Genomic DNA, 10797 nt, shown 5'->3' with positions numbered 1-10797 from the left:
ATATTAAAGTTGTCATTATAGAAAATTCATGAGTTTTGACTATAAAAGTTACATGATTCACATCTTCAGGTAAAACCTCCTAATGTATCACTTAATCAACTTGAAAGATAGCTTTGAAAAAAAATTTGGTCTCAAATATCCTAATAAGATTTAAGGCTTTTGCTTTTTGTAATTATTGGAAAATATTAATAAAGGCATGCACATGTTTACTTATTAACTTGTAAATGATAGTGAAATATACTTCAGAAAAAGTTATAAATATCCAAGGAAGCAGAAAAAATAGGATGACTCATTTCTGATAAATGAAAGGTAGCTACCTTTTTTTAATGAGGTGTTTTGAATAATTTCCTTTTTAGCCTTTTCTTCAGAATTAAAATTTCCATTTGAAGGCTTAGAGAGGTGACTTCTATTTTTGTCAGGATATTAAATACAAATGTAATTGTCACAAGTTAGAAGAGTGGAGCTAGAATTTGAATCATTCTGCCTTTCCTTAGCATTTTATATATCTTCAAAGAAGTACGTCACCATTAATCTCAATGCTACAATCAAATAAGGAAACTGAGCATGAATATATAAAGAAGAGCAATATAGATTATTTTAGATCATTTTGTGTATAAAAATATGCTTGGTGGTTTGAAAAAGTGGAGATCAGTGTGGTCTGGAATATTTAGTTAAATTTTAGTAAGTATCATTATATGTAAACTATAACAAATAATGGATGAAAATAATCTTGATATTTGGACAAGAACAAGAGGAACAATAGCATGAGCAGAATCACTGTTTATGGAAATGGACATGGTACTCAGGAGGGATGTAAGTGAGCAATGGGTGCAAAGATAGACAAAGCTGGAAGAGCTGTTGCATGTGAGAAATGAAGATGCAAGTGGATAAAGTTAAAGAGAAAATTAAGGACCATACTAAGGAATTAAAATTGATCTTAGAGGTACCAAAGTTAAAATTTTTCTGGAAGAAGACTTGCATCTGCCAAATTAGGGAATGATGGCCTCTGATTCTCGTTAAAGATACCCAGATCTGAAAATAGTAATGAGAAAGTGAGCTTAACTGAATAATCAAATAGCAGGAAACTTTTTTGTGATAAGCTAAAAATGTTAGGAGGAATTTCTATGGAACAAGTTGGAAGGCTATACAATGGGTATTTTAAAATCACATAAATTGTTTTCCATTTTGAGATTTTGTTCATAAGTCGACAATATTAGAGCCCCAAGGAGACATTAAAAGCAAGGAATGTGTTTATTCAGAAACTTGAGGAAAGAAAACTGTATTTACTAACAAATAGTTTCAGAGAATTTGCCCTGCACAGTCATGAATAGTTTCCACAATGGGTTGATATAAATATGAAGGTAATATACAAATTACTTAGTAAATAGAATGTGGAGAGTCAATTTATGAGCATTCCAGTATGTTTCATTAAAATGCATGGTCCCCTCCTTCATCCTTTATGATCTTTATGCAATTCCTAAGATTATATGGTGGTTTGAAGCTATGTACCCCAGAAAAATATATTCTTAAATTAATATATTCATGAGTCCATTCAGTTAAAGAATGGTTCAATTCAAACACGATGTGCACTAATCTATTACTAGAGTCCTTTTTTGGCAGAATGAAATTCAGTGGATTGAGATCCAGAGAGAGAAAAGCCAGAAGTTAAATAGAAGTGGAATCCAAAAGATAACTGACAAGCCAGGAAAGGTCATCAGGTGCATTGGCATGTGACAGAAGTGTCAGGAATGAAGATCACTGGCAGACAGCCCAAGAGTGCAAGTTTTTATGAAGAAAGCATGAACTTGATGATGACCTGACTTGGAATTCTCCTAGTTTTAAAAGTGTAAGCCAATAAATTCTATAGGCTGATCCATTACACGTTATATACTTGAACAGCCTAGGAAACTAAAACAGATTTTGGTACTAGGAGAGAAGAGTCCTCCTATCACAAATACCAAAAAATAGGCAAAACTCACAAGCATTTTTAAAAAGGTTCATAAAAAAATCTACCAGCCAGGACTGAAAGTTACAGAGAGGGGTCATATTGAATAAAGAATGATGTCAAGGGTAGAGCCATGGAGCTGAGGAATGGACAGAAGAAATCTCCTAAGAACCAAAAGCACAGGCCCATCCATACGCTTGTGGAAAGAGCAGGTTCAACCATGTGCTTGGAGGGGGAAGCCACCTACTTTTGTTCATGGAAAGGGTAGCCATTATTCCCTGTTGTTCAGAAAGAGAGCTGCCATCCCAAGCCTGGAAATAATATGATCTGTGCACTGACATTTGCAGAGAGCCTGGCCACACAACCCCAGTGCTTGGAGAGGGTATCACCTGTGCCCCAGTTATCTTCTGATAAATCATTTTCTGCAAGCTCAGGAATATCCATAAGTGGTTTCTGCCCTAGTCTCAGAATACACTATTTGGATAGACTCAGAATTTTTCAAACCATTTATTTCTGGTTACTCTGTGTTCAGGAGTTCAGTTTTCAGTTTAATTGAGAGCCAGGCAACCTTCCTGATATTCAGAAAGTAGTTGGAAGGGCTGTGGCTGCTACTCCATCAGGAATGGAGGGAAAAAATCATTGATCTATAGATGACTCTCAGACATTGAAACTTAATGGAGTTTACCATTAAGTTTCAGAACTGTTTGGGATCTATGACCCTTGCTTTCTTTCCAATTACTCCCTTGTGGAAAGGAAATGTTTACTCATTGCCTGCTTCTCCATTGTATATTAGAAGTGAATAGCTTGCTTTCTGGGTTTCACAGGTCCACAGACAGAAGGTATTTTTGCTTGATACACTTGTAATGTATTTTGATGAAACTTTGTACTTAGCATTGTTTCTGAAATGATGTAAGGCTTTTGGGTCATTGTGATGGAAAGAATGTATGTTTTAAGTAGAAAAACATGTCTTCTGGCAGTCCAGAGAATGGAGTGTAATGGTTTGAAAATAGGTAGCCTCAAAGAACTTTATGCTTCAACATAATCTACATCTGTGAGTATGAACCCATTGTAAGTAAGACCTTCTAATGGGATTATTTCAGTTAAGATGAGCCCAAATTGAATTAGAATGTCTTACTGTAATTACTGGAGTCCTTTATAAACAGAATGAAATTCAGAAAGATAGAGAGAAAGTAACAGAGTGAAAAGCCAGAAGCTGAACATCAACAGAAGCAAAAAAAAAAAAAAAGAAGGAAGAGGCAGCAGAGACTGCCATGTTCACTGCAATGATGACAGACACTCAAGACTATACAGATCACCTATGGTAAGCCCCAGAGCACCAGTCTTCAGGGAGAAAGCATAGCCTTGATGATGCACTCATTGGAATTTATGCTAACCTCAAGTTGTAGCCAATAATTTTGCACTGTTTAAGCCAAGAAATTGCATGGTATTTGCTTGAACAACCAAGGAAATTAAAACCACATATACGCTGGAGGGTGGGGTAGATGGTGGCGGTGATAGCTCCAGGTCTGGCTGTGTGGAGTATATGACAGTATGTCAGAGCCACAAGAATTTAATTCATTTTCAACCTTCAATTCCATTCCAAGGGCTCCAAGGTATGTCAAAATTCCCAAAATTTCCCTCCAATGCAGTATATAATTTTAACTTCTATCTATCAAATATGGGTAAGGAAAACCCTCAAGGCAGCTTTGACTGCATCCAGCGAACATTCTCCAGCTCTGGAGTTTCCAAGCTCAATTGCCCAGGATTTATACAAGATAAGATAACAGTTTGTGCAACAAATGACTCATATCAGGTGACACGAGAAAGAATGGCCCAGGCAGAGGAGGAATTTCACAACTATAGCACAAAAGTTATCAAACTTTACATATATAGGTAAAAGAGTGCAAATTCGGAGACCACCTCAAGCTGTTTCAGATGCAGTGCCTGAGAGGAAAAGGTCAACTCCCAGGAACCCTGCAAATACAATTCAAAAGACACACAACAGCAGCAATGTTTCTCAGCAGCCTATGGGAACAGAGTGATTCACTTACTGGCACTAAAGGCCTTCAAGAAACTTGAGCTGCTTGTTTGATTGCAGAATGATGACATCAATCAAAAGACAAGAACTCCCTCGGAGCAGTTCTGCAGCATGTAGCCAATCTGAATCCTGAGGATCTCTCATATACCATAAAGGATTATATTTTTAAAGAGTTTCAGAGAGACAGGGCTGGATACAGTGAAATAGACAGATGGTCATTGGGGTCAGTGCTCTCTAGAAAATTAAATCCATCTCAGAATGCTGCTGGCACCAGCCCTTCAGAATCTCCTCTATGTTCTAGTTGAAATACTGCATCTTCTCCTTCTCAGAAACAGTTTTTAGATTCAGATTTCATTGATCCTTTAACAAATAAAAAAGCTCAACTATCTCACCTGACACACAAAGCACCATCAACATTAAATGGTCATTTGAATCCCACTAGTGAAACTTCTTCTGCATGTCTCACACTGCCTCCTGCAGCTGCTGCCATCTCCACCCCTCCACCACTACCTTCAACCCACTTGCCTGTTTCATATCCTCCTCAGACTGTAAATTCAAACTTCAAATCCCCTAACACTCCAGAAGGTGGGGGCAGAGGGGGAAGTCCTACGTGTTGACAGTTTTAGTGAAAAATGTAGTATCGATGAGGACCAGCAAGACAAATATACCTCTAGGTCTTCTCTGGAAACTTTATCCCCGGTTCAGTTCTACTAAAGTATCCAAAGTTTATGGAAGAAAATCATTCACTATCTCACAAAAAGTCCAAAAAGAAATCTAAAAAACACAAGGAAAAGGACCAAATAAAAAAACATGGTATTGAGACTATTCAGGAAAAGGTGGAGGACCTTAAAAAAGAAGAGGAAATTGCCAAGCTAAATAACTCCAGTCCAAATTCCAATGAAGGAGTTGAAGAGAATTGTACTGTCTCTCTAGGGCCTTCCTCAACAATTGAACTCCCAGATCATTTGATAAAATATATTGCCATTGTCTCCTATGAACAGCACCAGAATTACAAGGATGACTTCAGTGTTGAGTATGATGAGTATAGAGCCCTGCATGCCAGGATGGAGACTATAGCTAGAAGATTTATCAAATTGGATGCACAATGAAAGTGCCTTTCTCTTGGCTCAAAAGAGTATCAGAATGTTAATGAAGAAATTTTACAAGAATATCAGAAGAACAAGCAGTCTAGTCCCAATTACCATGAAGAAAAATACAGAGGCAAGTATCTTCATAACAAGCTGGCTCACATTAAAAGACTAATAGGTGAGTTTGACCAACAACTTGCAGGGTCATGGCACTAGAACTCTGCTGGGACCAGAAGATATGAATAAACTTAAGTTTACCTATTTAAAATTCCAAATGACTTGCTCTAAGATTTTAGCTACAATTTGCCTGTTGAAAGTTTCAACATTAGTAAATGAGTTCTTTTTTTTTTCACTTTACTTTGCTTCCTTGCATCTTTGAAGATGATTTTTCTGGTCATTTTTTCCCTTAGACTTGTGTTTGTCAATGAGAACTACTATTCTTGGATAGATATTGGAAATCCAGTATCTATACTTCAAATCATTTTTTTTCTTTAAAAACTTGTGTTGTCATTAGAAATGATTTTCTTAGATATTGAGGACACAGTGTTCACACTTCAAAGTTGTGTGCATTAAAAAAATACAAACAGCAGTAATGTGCAAAGTGAAATGCTTTTGGATAAACATAAACTTATTTTCTGACCTTTCTTACATGAATTCTTTGCTTTAAATGGTAGAATATTTAGAAATTTGCACAAAGTACAAAAACATTTAAAACATTGTTTTGGAGGGTTAATAAGAAAGCATATGTGTACATCTATAGATACACATAGACATAGGTATATACAGACTGACTTGATCTAGAACAGTAAATCTTCCCTGCAAGTTAACCCCCAATTGCAATGGTTGCCTTAAGGTGTTTGCTGGTTGTAGACATAGTGTGGTTAATCATTAGCTACACAGCTTCCCACTTGATTAGAGCAATTGGAAGCACACTGTGGCCTAAGAGTGTCTAAAGTGTGTGCTCGAACTGTGTGTGTGCAGAGGTTGTGTGGATGTAAGCATGTATGAAAGGAAAAAGAGCTGCTACTCTTAGTAGGCCAAATGCTCAGGTTAAACAACTGATGAGTGTTACTGTAGGTTGTCTTTTGTTTTCTGTCAAATTGCTACTTCTATTGTGGAAGACAAAAGCATTTCCAATTTCAACAGTTTGTCCACTTTATTAACGTTGGGTAAAATCAAAATGTTATGAAAATGAAACAGATCTATAGTTTTGGGGCAAAATTATAAAATTAAACATGTAGGTAACCTATTTATAACTATATTTATATACTTACTGCTATAAAGTATTTTTTGAAGAGAGATATGCAAAGGAGCTATAACCTACATGAAATGCATATTTAAAGATTTTTTTCATCCTGTGTGCCAAGAATGTAAGAAAAGCAGATATATTTATCCATAACATACTGTGATTCATCAAACAGCACAAACTTTCATTTCGTGGAGTTTATCTGTTGACTTTGATTTCAACTATCACTTGTTTTATCATGTGGGAACATAAGTTATGTGGTAAAAAATGTAAGGATTTTGAACTAATGTAAATTCAAGTTGTGTTGTCTTATTGTACTGTCTTTTTAAAGTGCTGCCAGTTGAAAAGGGAAGCATTATGTTTACAAATCTGTTTTGAAATGTGTGTGAAATTTTTGGTAGTATCTTTAATAAAGATGTTTGTCTCCAGGAAAAAAATCTATATAAAAAGTGAAGTATTTATTGTGTGCCATTTTCAAACATAATTTCAACAGGATATATTTTATGAAAATTTTATCAGCAGAAAAAAAATACATGTACAAGAAAATTGCTTTTAAGAAAACTAAAAAGGTATTCAATACAAAATTTGCATCAATATTATTTAGAAATACTAAAGCAAATATGAGTAACAGATTTGTGTACAACATTTGAGTTTGAATCTTGGCACTAACATCTACCAGTTTTGTGACCTAGGGCAAATACTGAAATTCTTGCACCAAATTCTCAAATATTAAAACGGGATAATTATAAGGTCTACCTCATAAGACTGTTATAGGGATTAACTTGAATACTTCATATCATAGGTATAGAAGAGCTGATATACCCCAGTCTAACTTCTACACTTAGCCAAATGATTGTACATATAAAAAAACTTACCCAAACATTTCCTGGAATTCCCTCTAGATTTCCCTATTTTTTCTCTAGACAGGGAAAGTATCCTGTCAACAAGGGTCTTCCTTTCTTCCTTATCTATCCAGCCTCATGTTTGGCTCCTTGCTTCCTTTCATTCAGCACTATCTTCCAGCCCCATACCATACCAATTCCTCTAGTCACAGGCAGATATCTGATGCCTCATATAAGCTGTGATTGCAATGTTCCCTATATTTTGCTGTAAATAAGAGTTTCCCATGCATCCTTCAAGATTACCTAACCAAGAAGGTACTCTGAAAACAGTGTATATTGTATTTAATGCATTGTAATTTTCATTATATTCTTAAGTTATAATCAGGCCCTGTGAGGACTTTTATGTCACCTTTACAAATAAAAATCCTTAATCTACAATATAGTTTTGTATAACAGATAACTGAAGGAATGTTTGCATGAAATTTAATCAACAAGTAAAATGTCATTTCTCATGTGTTTAAGTTTTGGAAGCCACACTTCTTAAGAAAATAAGAGATAATTTGTGGTTCGAAATATGAAAGAGAAAAGCAGTACCAGAAGATAGAAGTTTCTTAATGACAAACTTATAAAAAATATATAGCCAATATTTCTACTTGTACTTGCATAGTAAAAAAGGGAGTGAGGAACATTGAAAAGGTAGTGATCAGTTTGGGCTGAGAAAGACAAAAGTCAATAAAGTATAGAAAGAAAGCACGTGAGAAAATGAATGTTGGAGATGAAAAAGAAAAAAGAATTCATCATATTTATATTTTTAAAAATGATTACATAGCTGATTTATTAATTTGCAAGCATCTTGTTTATGATGTTAATCCTTGAATGAGGGCACCTTTAAAGCCTCATCTAACCAACATTATTAAATAGAAGAATATTGACACCATGCCATTATTATTACTACATTGTTAATAGCCATTGTTCCTTCCAGAAAAATGCTTATGGAAAGCTACAACTTGTCTCTGGGACCTGGACTATGAGATGATCAGGTTTATAATCCAAAACCTTCATATTCCCACATATTATTTTAAAGATTACTCCTCTACTCTCTCATTCATGTACATATTGTTAGGATTACATATGTGCATGTAAAAAATAAATGAATAGAAAAACTAAATGGCAATTTCTACTTGGTGGTAGAAAGAGAAGAGAACTTAAAAAAAGTAGAGGTTTTATTACATTTACAACATTTGATTTATGGTGAAAGAATTACATGCCACAAATACAATAAATTAACATTTGTGAAATCTGGATGGTGGGTACCTGGGTGTATTACATTATTTTCTTTTGTAATAATTTTAATGCAATTTCACTGATCTATTATATATTCACATACCATACAGTCATCAAAATTGTAAAGTCAGTGGGTTCTCAGAATTATTTTTTAAAATACTTTCAGCATGTTTAAAATTTTCATGATTTTTCTGAAATTTAATTTCCAGCATCTCCACATATTGGTAAGAAGCAGGGAAGCAGGAACTTCTTCATGATACCTGAACTAATATTCCTTAGAATTGGCTGGTAGAGACTTAGAATTTCTTACCTTCCTAATAATATCTCAAGGATTAAAATCTGAAGATTAATCCCTAGAGTCAAGTCACCTTGGGTCAAGTTGGCTATCAAGTGAGATAATCTCTTTTTTTCAGATATCTTATTCCTCAGGCATTCTAACTGGCTTGTGGTCCTGGCTGTGCTCATAGCTCTAATGGTAATGAGTGTGATGATCTTCACTCTACTACTGCATGCTAGAAAAGATAAAGGTAAGTGGGGAAAGAATAGGTGACTAACATCATTTTGGAGGAATCACTGGACAGTAGCAAGTTCAAGAAAGTCAGAAATTTACTCTAAGAGGACTTTATAACTCTAAATTTTGGAGAAAACACCTGCAGAGAAAGAAATATTCCACCCATAAGGGTTGTCACTGCATATTTGTCAGATAATAGAGGGTCCCTTGTCAATATAACTATCTCATAAGAAAAGAACAAATATACTTGACAATTTTTAATTCACACAAATTTTTGGGTCCAAAAACAACATTCTTTTGTGAGCATTAACAAGAAGATAATGACAGACTACAGAGTTTTCACCCTGATTGGATCCAGTCTGCACACACCATGACCCCAGGAAAAAAATGTTTCTTAAGGAATTACATATTTTTTCAGTCTCAGTTTGCCAGGGCTGCTATGATAAATACCATAGTATGGGTTGTCTTAAACAATACAAATGTACTGTCTCATATTTTTTAGGATAGGTATCCAAAATCAAGATATCAGAAGGCATGTTTTCCCCGGAGTCTGTTAATGTTCTGGCAGTGAATTAATGGCTCTATGTCCCTGCCTCTAACATAGGTGTCAGCCTCTCTCTGTCTACCCTAAGGCTTCCACTTGTAGGTGCAATGATTTTGCTTTTGAAGGACTCCACTAATATTGAATAAGTCCTACCATGATTCAATTTGAGCTCATTGTAATAGGATCTTTAAGAATTCTCCTTACCAATGCGTTCAAACCCAAAGGTTTGGGTATTAGGACTGGAACATGTTTTGTGGGGGATATTACCCCATCCCCAATAGCTCACTAATTCAGTTACTTTCTTCCAAGCGAGGCTGGATATGCACAGCCCTTGGCTTTGCTGTGATTCACTTTTCAACGTGGCCAAGGATTACTACAGAAAAATTATTTCTCAAGAGTACTAATATAAACAATGCAGCTGGCCTTATGTAGGTATTCCTGTGAGACCTGGATATATTTTGTTTAGTTTTATTATCTATCAACTGAGTGAGTCTTTCCATGTCCAGTATCTTGAGGGTAGCATCTGTGTGGAAATGAATTACATGTCATATTTGCAAAAGAAGTGAGGTCAGTAATAAAGGTGAACAAAACCAAACTGAGAATAGACACCTATCATTGTATTAAGTGCCACACTCTTCACCTGCCATTCTCTGCAAAATTGATAGTAAATATACAATATAACTGTTCTGGTTTGAAGTTATTACTTACACCAGAAAACCCATGTTCTTTAATTTCCATTCAATATTGCTGGGTGGGATCATTTTATTGTTTCCAAGGAGAAGTGACCCACTCAATTGTGGGTATTAACTTTTGATTGCATATTTCTGGGGAGATGTGTCTTCATCCATTCAGGGTAGGGTTACTTACTGGAGCCCCTTAAGAGGAAACCATTTTGGAAAAAGGTTAGAACCAACAGAGCCCACACAGCCAGAGACCTTTGGTGATGCATAAGGAAAACACCCCAGGGAGGCTGTTGATGAAGCCTGTAGAGAAATCTATCAGACATCAACATGTGATTTCTCAGCTGAGAGAGAAACCCTGAACATCATCAGCCTTCTTGAACCAAGTTATCTTCCTCAGATGCCTTAGTTTGGACATTTTTATAGCCTTGCCTTAATTTGGACATTTTCATGGCATTAGGACTGTATACTTGCAACTTAATAAATCTCCCTTTTAAAAGGCATTCTGTTTCTGGTATTTTGCATTCTGGCAGCTTTTGCAAACAAGAACAATAGTCACCTGTCAAATTGGCCAATACTCTCAATTAGGTAAAATCAAGTGAAAAATGGATATCAAGAA

The 10797-nt window shown here is 35.5% G+C and overlaps 1 pseudogene; it reads left to right on the top strand.

Annotated features, from left to right (window-relative positions):
- Window positions 1–3488: 3488 nt before the first annotated feature.
- Window positions 3489–5287, top strand: LOC143648888 (RNA polymerase II elongation factor ELL2 pseudogene; annotated as a pseudogene).
- Window positions 5288–10797: the final 5510 nt, after the last annotated feature.

The sequence above is a fragment of the Tamandua tetradactyla genome, chromosome 10 (genome assembly GCF_023851605.1).
Source record: "Tamandua tetradactyla isolate mTamTet1 chromosome 10, mTamTet1.pri, whole genome shotgun sequence".
NCBI classification, from domain to species: Eukaryota; Metazoa; Chordata; class Mammalia; order Pilosa; family Myrmecophagidae; genus Tamandua; species Tamandua tetradactyla.
The sequence above is the reverse complement of the archived record's forward strand: the minus strand, read 5'-3'. Positions and strand labels throughout refer to the sequence as shown.